Source organism: Hevea brasiliensis, chromosome 8, assembly GCF_030052815.1.
Source record: "Hevea brasiliensis isolate MT/VB/25A 57/8 chromosome 8, ASM3005281v1, whole genome shotgun sequence".
Taxonomy (NCBI): domain Eukaryota; kingdom Viridiplantae; phylum Streptophyta; class Magnoliopsida; order Malpighiales; family Euphorbiaceae; genus Hevea; species Hevea brasiliensis.
This window is the reverse complement of record NC_079500.1, coordinates 88,076,923-88,089,951: the sequence shown is the minus strand read 5'-3', so window position 1 is coordinate 88,089,951 and position 13,029 is coordinate 88,076,923.

Here is a 13,029-nt window from a genome sequence, read left to right as displayed (position 1 = left end):
TTATTTTGTCTAGTTGAATTTCTTTTTTTGAATCACTCCATTTGGAGTTTTGTAGCTCAAGTTATGGCCAAAATAAGTTTACTATTCACGTGCACTGTTCATGCTGAGATTTTGGGTCTGGCAGATTTTTTGTTCAATTTTGATCAGTAATTTGATCAAGTTAAGTTCATAATTTGGTCTAACTTTCTTCTTATGAAATGTTCTACCATACCTTAGGTTTCCATCGGTTCAAGAATCGCCTAAATCCGAGTTTTCTAAAGAGAGTTATAGCCATCCAAACATTACTGCTCAAGTGAAAATCTGCAGAGTTGCAGGTTTGATAACTTAAATTTGCCCAATAATTTGAATGGGTTAATGGCATAATTTGGGGTAATGTTCTTCATGAAAGTTGTTTGTCTATATCCTATCTTGTTGCTGTAAAAATTTCAGGTCAATTTGACCATTCTACAGTGAGTTATGGCCAAATGAACAGTTACAGTTCATTTGGTCATTTTTGCAGGTGCTGGTTGCAGGGTATCCGGATTGGGGTCAAATTTTGGTCCTCTTGATTTGGTCTTTTGGGCATGGTTTCTTCAGCAAAAATGTGCCATTATAAGCCTAGTTTCATGTCCAATTGGCCAAACACCAATTGGACCTACACAGCCAAGGATATGACAGTCCAAACATGCTGGACTCACAGCCTCATTTCTGCTGTCTCTTGGCAGCCTCCCCATTTCAGTTTACCATGCATTAGCTCACTTCAAATTATGATTTACTTGCCTTAAATGGTCACTAATTGACCATTAGAATGTCCACTAATCATTCCATAAGCCAAATCAAATTTTCACTCCCAAAACCGTAGCTTAAATTCAAAATTTACACAATTTACCTTAATTAACCAACTACTTCATTATCCTTATGTTCATACACTTTAAACATAACCTCTAGTGCACTCCAAGTCCATCCAAACACTCAATCTTGTTCCTTCCTTAGGGGCAGCCAAAATCCATGGGCTTCATACACATGAGTTTAGTTCATTTATTTCACAATTTCTTACCTATTACACATCTCTAACATGGAATTAAGGAGTTTTAAATACATATGTGCACTAACCTCACTTTAACCTCTTGTAGGCAGATTTTTCCAAGTCCCAATCTTCACTTTCTTTCTTCTTCTTGGCTGCCAAACACTTCCCAAGAGGTATAGACAAGTTTTTAGTGAAAGGACTTAGGAGAGTTTGTGATGAAATAAGGATGAAAATGGAGCTTTGGTTGAGATTCAATGGAGGAAGAGGGGAGGGGGTGTAAAACGTTTTTCTAAGGAGAAGAAGGGCTGCTGATTTCTTTTGTTTTTGGCCATATTTATCTCTTTTTATTTATTAATTAATAGGTTGTTTAATTGTGATTGGTTGGAAGTAAGTGAGTGATATCATAATATGTCATAATTTGCTTAATTTTTTATTTTTCTTTTCTTTTCTTTTCTACCACATTTCAATTTAATTTTTAGCAATATTTATTCATATTTTGAGTCATAATAATTATTTACTTAACTGGACAAGTCGACCAAAAATCACCTCTGAAGGCGAAATGACCGAAATGCCCTCCGTTTGGCTTAACGGGTCAAAATTGTTTGTACCGATTGAAAAATTTTTCTAAATATTTTCTTGGCATTCTAATGCCATAAGAACCTCAATGACCCTTCTCTGGAGTCCCAAAAATTATTTTATGAATTTTCTCTCGGGTCTAGGGCTCCTCGTTGCGAGAACCGCAACTTCCCTCTGGGTTACCCATCGCTTGGGCACCGGCTCATTTGACTTCGTTGTATTTTATTTCTAAAATTTTTACTAAATTTTTCTCATCAATATTTGAGTTAATTATGGTTCCTCACTTTAGTTTAAATATTTTTTTCAGAAGTTCTAGCTGTCCGGACCAACACTGGTCACCGGAACAGTAGACTGTGCGGAATTGCTACCGGGAGGATGTTACAACTCTTCCCCTCTAATTTAAATTTCGTCCTCGAAATTTATCCAATGTAAATAGCCAAGGAGCTACTACCTCTTTATTTCTTCACCTTTCCGTGTTATCCTACTTCACTTTCTCCTTAGTCTCAATCCTATCCTCAAACAGTTATGTACTCATGCTTTTTCATCTTAAATACAGTCTCTTTCTCATCTCCATTCGCTATCTCATTGTCTCTTCACTCTCTTATTCCATACCTTAACCTAAAATAAACAGGAAATACAAATCTGTAATAGTGTCACCTCGACTCTTATGAATGCAATGCATGATATGCAATCTATCTAGGTCCAGAAACGCCTAAACCGTGCTCTGATACCACTAAATGTGACACCCCTTACCCGACTACAGTGTAGCCGAGCAAGCAATGCCACTCAGTGTGCCGGAGCACTCTATTTTATCTTAATTAATTTTTATCATAATTTTGAATATAACTTGTGAAATATAATTCATTTTAAGCCATTTATCGAAATTTTTATTTATTTGAGGTTCCGAAAATTTTAAAGAAAATCCGGCAAAATACCGGCTAAAAATGGAGAAAACCGTTCTTCGGAACCTGTGAAAAACACTTTCTATATTCATATTCAATAATCTCAATTCCATTTATCAAAATCTCAACATTTTTCAACCATTCATTTCTCAATCATTCATCACATGTGATAATCATATATAAATTACAGATACACATTCACTTTTCCATTTACAAACACAATTCTCATTATTTACATGAACATCAAATTACATTACATAAGTTTCATTACATATGAGAAAATCAAAATTTATTACAGAATGCCAAAATGACACCTAGTGTCCTACCAATGCACTGCAGAAGTTGAGGTGACACGGACACTATGCAGAACTGTGAACGGCCTTACCCAATCTGTGGTCTACTGGGCCCTCTGTCCAAATCTTCAGTAGCTACGCGTTGCAAAAGCGACGCGCTAAGCATAAAGCTTAGTGGTGCCAATAATACAAGAAAATACAATATGCAAATAAAAATAATAATTTCCTTGCTATTGTGTTCATAAGAAATGAATAATTACTAACTTATTGTGTAGTTGAGGGCTAATCATGTTTCATGATATTAACTTCTTCATGCATTTCGTTAATTATTTTCTTCATGATATTGAGCTTCTTTGTATTTTTGTAATCATTCCTGATACTTAATTTTCGTATTTTCTTTAATAATCAGTTCAATCACAGTTATACTTTTCCATGCCCAAGTAACCTATACTGGACGACTGGACTGGATAACGGGTCGTTGGCACTGGACACCGCGGTGCCTCGGGCCGTCATACCATGGGACACAGAACGTCAACCACGTATGCAGTCAGTATGGCTAAAGAGCCATGATATCACATAATCGGCATAAAAGCCATGAATACGGGCATAAAAGCCATGAATACGGGCATAAAGCCATGAATACAGGCATAAAGCCTTTCCTTTCGCAGTACTGCTAAAACAATACCCTATTGGCATGCCAAACTATCCAAACCAATCACATTAGGCCTACTAGGGCGTTTTGCATTTTTAAGTTTCACAATTTTTGAATTTCAAGTTTTCATGTCACTATTCATTTCATTAGTCAACTAAAATGTTGACTTTTGCATAAACAATAGGTACATTGGTTTTCATACTCCCAACATACCACATTTTGTATTCAAAACTTGTTAGTTTTGGTCACTTTCTCAAAGCTTAGGTCATTTTGGCAAAATTGTCAATTTTTTGTTTTGGTGTCACTATTCACCTCATTGGTCAACAAAAATGTAGACTTTTGGATAGAAAATAGGTGTATTGGTTTTAACACCCCAAACATACCACATTTTGTATTTAAAACTTGTTGGTATTGGTTGCCAATACCATTTCTAAGCTTAATGCTAATTGAACAAAATTTTCAGATTTGGTGCTTCATCTTTATTGTTCCATTTGATATTTCTACAGTGGGAATTTGAGGAAATGGTAAACATGAAAGTTGTTCCTTATTTTGTCTAGTTGAATTTCTTTTTTTGAATCACTCCATTTGGTGTTTTGTAGCTCAAGTTATGGCCAAAATAAGTTTACTGTTCATGCTGAGATTTTGGGTCTGGCAGATTTTTGGTCCAACTTTGGTCAGTAATTTGATCAAGTTAAGTTCATAATTTGGTCTAACTTTCTTCTTATGAAATGTTCTACCATACCTTAGGTTTCCATCGGTTCAAGAATCGCCTAAATCCGAGTTTTCTAAAGAGAGTTATAGCCATCCAAACATTACTGCTCAAGTGAAAATCTGCAGAGTTGCAGGTTTGATAACTTAACTTTGCCCAATAATTTGAATGGGTTAATGGCATAATTTGGGGTAATGTTCTTCATGAAAGTTGTTTGTCTATATCCTATCTTGTTGTTGTAAAAATTTCAGGTCAATTTGACCATTCTACAGTGAGTTATGGCCAAATGAACAGTTACAGTTCATTTGGTCATTTCTGCAGGTGCTAGTTGCAGGGTATCCGGATTGGGGTCAAATTTTGGTCCTCTTGCTTTGGTCTTTTGGGCATGGTTTCTTCAGCAAAAATGTGCCATTATAAGCCTAGTTTCATGTCCAATTGGCCAAACACCAATTGGACCTACACAGCCAAGGATATGGCAGTCCAAACATGCTGGACTCACAGCCTCATTTCTGCTGTCTCTTGGCAGCCTCCCCATTTCAGTTTACCATGCATTAGCTCACTTCAAATTATGATTTACTTGCCTTAAATGGTCACTAATTGACCATTAGAATGTCCACTAATCATTCCATAAGCCAAATCAAATTTTCACTCCCAAAACCGTAGCTTAAATTCAAAATTTACACAATTTACCTTAATTAACCAACTACTTCATTATCCTTATGTTCATACACTTTAAACATAACCTCTAGTGCACTCCAAGTCCATCCAAACACTCAATCTTGTTCCTTCCTTAGGGGCAGCCAAAATCCATGGGCTTCATACACATGAGTTTAGTTCATTTATTTCACAATTTCTTACCTATTACACATCTCTAACATGGAATTAAGGAGTTTTAAATACATATGTGCACTAACCTCACTTTAACCTCTTGTAGGCAGATTTTTCCCAGTCCCAATCTTCACTTTCTTTCTTCTTCTTGGCTGCCAAACACTTCCCAAGAGGTATAGACAAGTTTTTAGTGAAAGGACTTAGGAGAGTTTGTGATGAAATAAGGATGAAAATGGAGCTTTGGTTGAGATTCAATGGAGGAAGAGGGGAGGGGGTGTAAAACGTTTTTCTAAGGAGAAGAAGGGCTGCTGATTTCTTTTGTTTTTGGCCATATTTATCTCTTTTTATTTATTAATTAATAGGTTGTTTAATTGTGATTGGTTGGAAGTAAGTGAGTGACATCATAATATGTCATAATTTGCTTAATTTTTGATTTTTCTTTTTTTTTCTTTTCTACCACATTTCAATTTAATTTTTAGCAATATTTATTCATATTTTGAGTCATAATAATTATTTAATTAACTGGACAAGTCGACCAAAAATCACCTCTGAAGGCGAAATGACCGAAATGCCCTCCGTTTGGCTTAACGGGTCAAAATTGTCTGTACCGATTGAAAAATTTTTCTAAATATTTTCTTGGCATTCTAATGCCATAGGAACCTCAATGACCCTTCTCTGGAGTCCCAAAAATTATTTTATGAATTTTCTCTCGGGTCTAGGGCTCCTCGTTGCGAGAACCGCAACTTCCCTCTGGGTTACCCATCGCTTGGGCACCGGCTCATTTGACTTAGTTGTATTTTATTTCTAAAATTTTTACTAAATTTTTCTCATCAATATTTGAGTTAATTATGGTTCCTCACTTTAGTTTAAATATTTTTTTCAGAAGTTCTAGCTGTCCGGACCGACACTGGTCACCGGAACAGTAGACTGTGCGGAATTGCTACCGGGAGGATGTTACAATTAGTCTCTTCAATCTTCATCTTGGGTGCAACTTACTTTTTTTAAAAAAAAAAAAATTTCACGTCATTAACCATCTTGATTTCGCTTCAAGAGCTCCACCTTAATTTCAACTCTCCACCATCACCATTGTTGCATGTGCAACTTTCTACATGTCGCAGCAGCTCCACTTTCAACTAAACTCACCAAGATCATTTCCATGCTCTGATACCAATTGTTGTGCATCACAAAAGCATGTAAACTAAAAAAGAAATAAAATAAATACACAAAACACTAATATCTACGTGATTCACCCTTTCTACATAGAGTTATATCTATAGGCATATCATTTTTTACTATCAATAATAATAAATCATTCATTACAATCTCAAACTATACTACCCATCAACCAAATTATACTTAAGATTCCCTCACATTAAAATTGCTCATAGTAAATATATTAGTCAATCCCTCTTATTTTTCTCTAGACATAATCCAATAAATTTACTACTTTAACTACCTAATACACTATAAAGGGTCTTCAACTATAATAGATAATAGTCCCTTTCTCTTGGACTATGCCCTTTTTCAACTTAGGCTAAAGCCTTTTTCCTCCCATGGGATTACAACCTTAGGCTAAAACCTCTCTCCCACCATAGGACTGCAATGGGCAAAAGCCCTTCATCGATGGACAAAACTAAATCCTTAGCAATTGGCAAAGATCTTTTTTACAATGGGCAATAACCTTACTCCATGAGCTAAATGTTAAATAGCCTTTTCACCATTCTTCTATTTATAATATTAATTTCCTCAATTCTAATCTGATTAAGAGTCTCATTCAATTTAGGAATCACACTAAAATAAAAGTTATACTCTATATAGAAAATATTCCTCTATCTAAGAATATTTTTCTACTCAAATTAGGAAAATGTCTCTCTCCAAGTACAACTATGATTTTGAGTCACAAATCTAATCATATATCACTTGTGTTGAAAATTATACCTACACAAATTAAAAAATACAAAATTTAATATGATTCGGTCTAAACTTACTTCACCAATAAATTCATCAATCAAAGGAAAAATAATTACACAAACTAATTATTTATCTCACCTTCAAAATCACTCACAAATTACCTCACACGGCGCTCAAACAATACTCACAATTCGATGGACTAAATTGCAATTCTCCACCTTTTGATTGCACTTAGCACATGTTGTTCACTCAACTCTCATAATATGGCCTCACGTTCTGCATCCTTTTATAGGCCACGTTTATCAAGTTCAACTCGATCTTGGACTCTAGTGAAAACCTACACCAGCATGTATTTTTTTTTTTTTTTAATTTTCAACTAAAATTTTTTTAATTTAAAACTAATTAAATTTCCTAATTCTAATTGACTTGGAATTCTAACATGTATCTGTGCTTGTTGATTGATGAGTATAATGATGGTTTGCATGAATAGTATTAGGGATGAATTTGATTGAACAACTTCAAATAAAATAAATTAGTTAAGTGAAAGTTGGTTATAATGGCTAAACATACTAAGGTGTCAAATACTAAATATTTCATATTCTATTTTAAACTCAATTTCTAATTAGTGCTTTAGCGATTAAATTTTTAATAAAAAAAAGTTGAATTATCACTTTTATTAAGTGAAAGTTGGTTATAATGGCTAAACATATTAAGGTGTCTAATACTGCATATTTTCTATTTTTAAACTCAATTTCTAATTAGTGTTTTAGCGATTAAATTCTTAATAAAAAAAATTGAATTATCATTTTTATGTTTATTACAAATGAATTCCATAAAATTTTGTACAATTTATTTATAAATTTAATATTTAAATATTTAACTTAAATGAAAATTTATTTGAAATTTTTAATAACCAATTCTATAAAATTTATTATAATAACTAAATCGAATTCTATCAATTAATTAGAATTTACAAATGAATTCCAAATTTAAATCATATATATTTTAAGTAATAAAATTATCATCTCTTATTATATACCATTCTATTTTATTTTCTCTTCTTATTCCTTAAACACAAACCGACCCCCCCACCCCCCCCCCCCCCCACCACTCTTTTTTTTTTTTTGTCTATATGACAAACACACAGACATATGAAGAGACATAGATATAGATACAAACATAGACTCAGACACATCCAGATATTGGTATAAATACAAATAGACATAGATATAGATACAGACACGAACACAAGCACAAATACAAACAGACATATACTTAGATATGAAATAAACGCAAATAAAGATAGACACATATAGATACAAACATACCATAGATATATAGGCACATACACAGATATAGACTCGGACGAAAATAGATATAAAGGGTATTTTTTGAAAATTAATATTTTGAATTGAATTTTTCATTCATACTAAACACATAATTCATTTTATTTAAAATGAATTTCATATTTAATATAAAATATATCAAACAAAAAAATTCATTTGTAAAAGAATTCTATCATGTAATTTATTTGCAAATAAAATGAATTTTATTATATAATTGAATCAAACATGGTCTTAGTGTTTCTCAATTACAATATTGAGCGGTAACTCATGTCATTTCTCCAAACTGATCCAAAGGGGTAGTTTGTATTTCTCTAAATATTTATGTTTATAAAGGTGTGGTGATGTATGGCATACATATAAATGGTTCCCTTCTCCTTCTTTTTGGCCCGTTTTGCCTGAGCTTTGGGAAAATAGCAACTGATATAATTTTGTATTTAATAAAAAATATAAAAATATAAAACATTTAATTTTAAATTTTGAAATAAATTAAATAATAAATGATCTGTTATTATTATTTTTAAATTAGTAGACATATACCAATAAAAGGGGTAATAAAGTAAAAAAAAATAAATATATGATGTGACGATTTTTAAAGTATTATTATTAAAATTCTTAGATTTTAAAAATATATGAAATGTTATTAAAAATAAATGTTTAAATTTTATAAATAATTTTCTAGTGAAAAATTAATATATATATATATATATATATATATATATATATATATATATATATATATATATATATATATATATAAAAAGGAGTTCACCCCTTTTCTAATTTAACTAAAGAATTTAATTAAAAAAACTGTTATTTTTAGAGATATAAATTATGATGGGCTATGATCAACACGGTTTTACAATACCTTAAATTGTAAACTTAAAAATTTTAAAATTCTTAAAAGATGTGGTAAAAGAAATTTTAGATAATTATTATTTTAGATGATTATATTATAAAATTTAAAAAAATTAAATAAAAAGATGATGTTGAATATGATAAGTTAATTTTTTATATAAAATTTAAAAATAAAAAAAGGCTATGCCATGTGATGATTTTTTATTAAATTATGTAGCACATTCTAGTGAAGCAATTTTTAGGTTCAGTTTATATATATATATATATATATTAATCATTAATGAATTTTAATTGAATAATATTGGAATAATTTTTAATGCATTGTAAAAAATTTAAATTAAATTACTAGTTTAATTAATGGTAAACAATATATATAATTTGAAATGGTTAACTTAAAAAAAAAAAAAAAAAAAAAAAAAAAAAAGAGTTGAAGCATAATTTGATAGATACGGTCCTCACTTATTATTATTTTTATTATTATTATTATTATTATTATTATATGGGGTCTATGGGTTGCTTAATTGCAACAAATTAAACAAGCATGTTGCAGTTGAGTGGCTCATAAGCTACTTTTCTCTCTCTATCAGTGGATACCTTGTGAAGTACAAAAAGTATAGTATAATACCAGTATAAACTTTATGATATTATGGAGTGGGTTATCCCCACAGGCACACTAACTACATAGCTAGCTTTCTTTCTCTTCCAAGTTAGCTCTTTATTTATATAAATTTTAAACTCATCATTTTTATTAAAATTTGATGAAAAATCCACTTGTGGGAGAGAGAAGGCAAGGCATAATTAAGAGATCCTTTGCTTGGCAAAATAATGGTGTGTGTTTGATTGTTAATTTGGTTTGATGACGTGCCTCACACAACCCATCAATGGTACTTGTTCACGCCAAGAACTTGCTCTCCTTAATCTACGCATTATCCTTTGACTTACGGATCATGGATGTGAAACATAAATATATAGATTTTATTTAGAGATAATAATTATTTTGGAATCTAATTCGATTTTGAATTTAATTAATTTTTCTTAATCTATCTCAACTTTAATATTGTGTGGAGCGAGGACAAGGAAATTTTTATCTTATTGTGTGGAGCGAGGACAAGGAAATTTTTATCTTTACTTTAAATTTCCGTAATCTGCATCTACATAATAATATATTATTTTTTATTAAAAATAATTTATTTCTATAAATTTATGTTTTTAAATATTATAATTTTAGAAAAAATATAAATACATTATTTAAAATTATATTTAAAACTTATATTTCTAGCTTAAAATTTATTTTTAATAAATAAATTAATTTATATTACTAAAATAAAAAAATAAAATAAAAAGTCTTTGTGGAAAAACACGCTTCACTCGCTGAAGCTCTTTGATAGGAAAGTCCATGCTTTATCTTATACTCTCATGGGCGGGGAACAAGATAGTGATCCCTGTCTCCGACTTGCCCTTTACCATTTCTAATTTTACCTATATTATATATGAGTCCTACCATATAAATTATGTTTTAAATTTATAATCGACCGGTCTAAATAAAAATTTTCATTCTTTTATCATATGCTTCATGTCATGGCTAATTAATTATATTATGCATGGGAAATAAATAATAGATCCTCAATATCTTCACAGTATAAATTAGATTAGAAAAGGATTTGCAAGTCATTAAGTATAATGAACCAAACTTTACATGATTATCATCATACAAAAGGCAAGAGTTGACTCCAAATTTTGTTTCTATTGGAAGAAAAATAAAGAAAAAAAGCTTCTTATTTTGAAATTATAGGTTTATCTTTTATGAAAAAAAATTAAAAGGATTTACATGCCTTTCAAAGAGATATTTTGAAACTTCTTTAATCTATTGGATTTGGGAATACTCAATGAAGAAGACCCCATCTCCCTTTTCTTAGTAATTTCATCAATATAAATTGTGAGTTAATATAAATTACTCATCAAATCATTCTATTAAAAAACTTTGAATAATGAATATATGTTATTTTTTTTTCAAAAATTAATTTAATTTTTAACTTAAAATTTTATTTAATCGAATTAATTCACTCACGCATATCAGATTCATGCCGAATCATATAGATTATTAAGTTAATATTTTATAAGATATTTTAAATTTTATATAAATTAAAATAAATTATGAGATAAATTAAAATTAAATTATCTAACTGGATAAATTACACGTGGATAGGGGAAACTCGAATTAAGATAAAAATAAAAATTGTTAGAAGCAGTTTCTTGATATATTCTAAATTTGAACTGCTCTGATAGCTTGTCAGTAAGTGGGATAATGCACTTAAATAAGAAAATGATGAAAAACAAAGTATACATAACAGATAAGACATAACTATATATTAAGCATTAACTCATTATAGTGATTGGAGAATATGGGAATGGGTCAATGGCACATTAACTCAATGAGTAGAATCAAATAATAATAATAATAATAATAATAATAATAATAATAATAATAATAATAATAATAATAATAATGCATATCATCATGTAGCTTTCACAAAGATACTTATCAAATTTTTAATACCTAATTAATATATTAATTGCTGTGGCTACAGTATCATTTAATATATGGATGGTGTAGTGAGTGATAATTTAGAAGCATGAACTATATAACATACATATGCCTCAACTCTTATTAGGAGGATGTAGCTTGATTATTTGCTTTTAGTTTTTAATTTAAAATGTATTTTTAATTTATATATTAATATAAAAATAAATGGTTAATTATTTGATAAAATTATTTAAAATTAAATTTTAAATAATTTCAATGTTTTATTAAAAGATACTTAAAAAAATTTAATTTATTAAAATGATGTGATTATTAAAATAAGGATAATGTTAATATTTTTTAAAATTATTAAAATAATATAATATTTTACTTAATCAAAGAATAATTTTAAAATAAATAAATATATTATAGGTAATAATATCTTACTTATAACTTCTGACTTATTTTAAATAATTTTTTAACTTATAAGTAAAATTAAACATTAATTTACTTATAATTTTTTACTTATAGATAAATTTGACACACTTAATTAAACTAAACTATATTAGTTAGTGATTTGAAATTATAAATATAACCCTGAAAGTTAAAATTTTCAGCTACCAATATTGTTAGTCATCATTAATATTTAACTATTAATCCTTTCTTGCGAATTTATTTTTCCTTTTTTTTTTAGTTCTGACACATATTATTTATCTTTAATCGAACCACAAATATAAAATTTAATATAATACTGATATCAGCTGATCATAGCACGAAATATTTAATTCATCAGCCAACAGTAAAACCATCCACACCGTTAACAAATAACGGTTAACTAAACCAAATTGATTAAAGCCAAAGCGAATTTCAAGCTTAACACATTAGCCTTGATTACAGTTATCCACTCTTGAATTAGAGTAATTCATAGTAGGGATGAGCATTATTCGGGTCAAACCGAATAAATCGAACTGAATCGTTTTAATTCAATGATTTAGTTCGATTTTTTAGATAATTCAGTTTGATTCGGTTCGATTTTGAAGAGAAAATTATAATTAAACATAACCGAACTGAATACTTTTATTAATTTTTGAATTGATTTATTTTTATGGAGAATTTATGAATTATATGTAATTTTATATATATAAATTGTTTAATTTCATTGATTAATGGTTTTTAGGTTCAAACTAAGGTCAAAATAAAGCTAAATAACTTAAAAATCAAATTTAAATTAAAAATTAATAAAAAATAAAATTGATCAGTTTGAACTGAATAGAATCGAAATAGAGCGATTTTGTTCGATTTGATTTGTCATCCATTTCGGTTCGGTTCAGTTTCTAAAATATATCATTTAGTTTTATGATTTGATTCAGTTCGGTTCGATTTGAACCGAATGCTCACCCCTAATTCATAGTGCATGGACCATTGCAAGC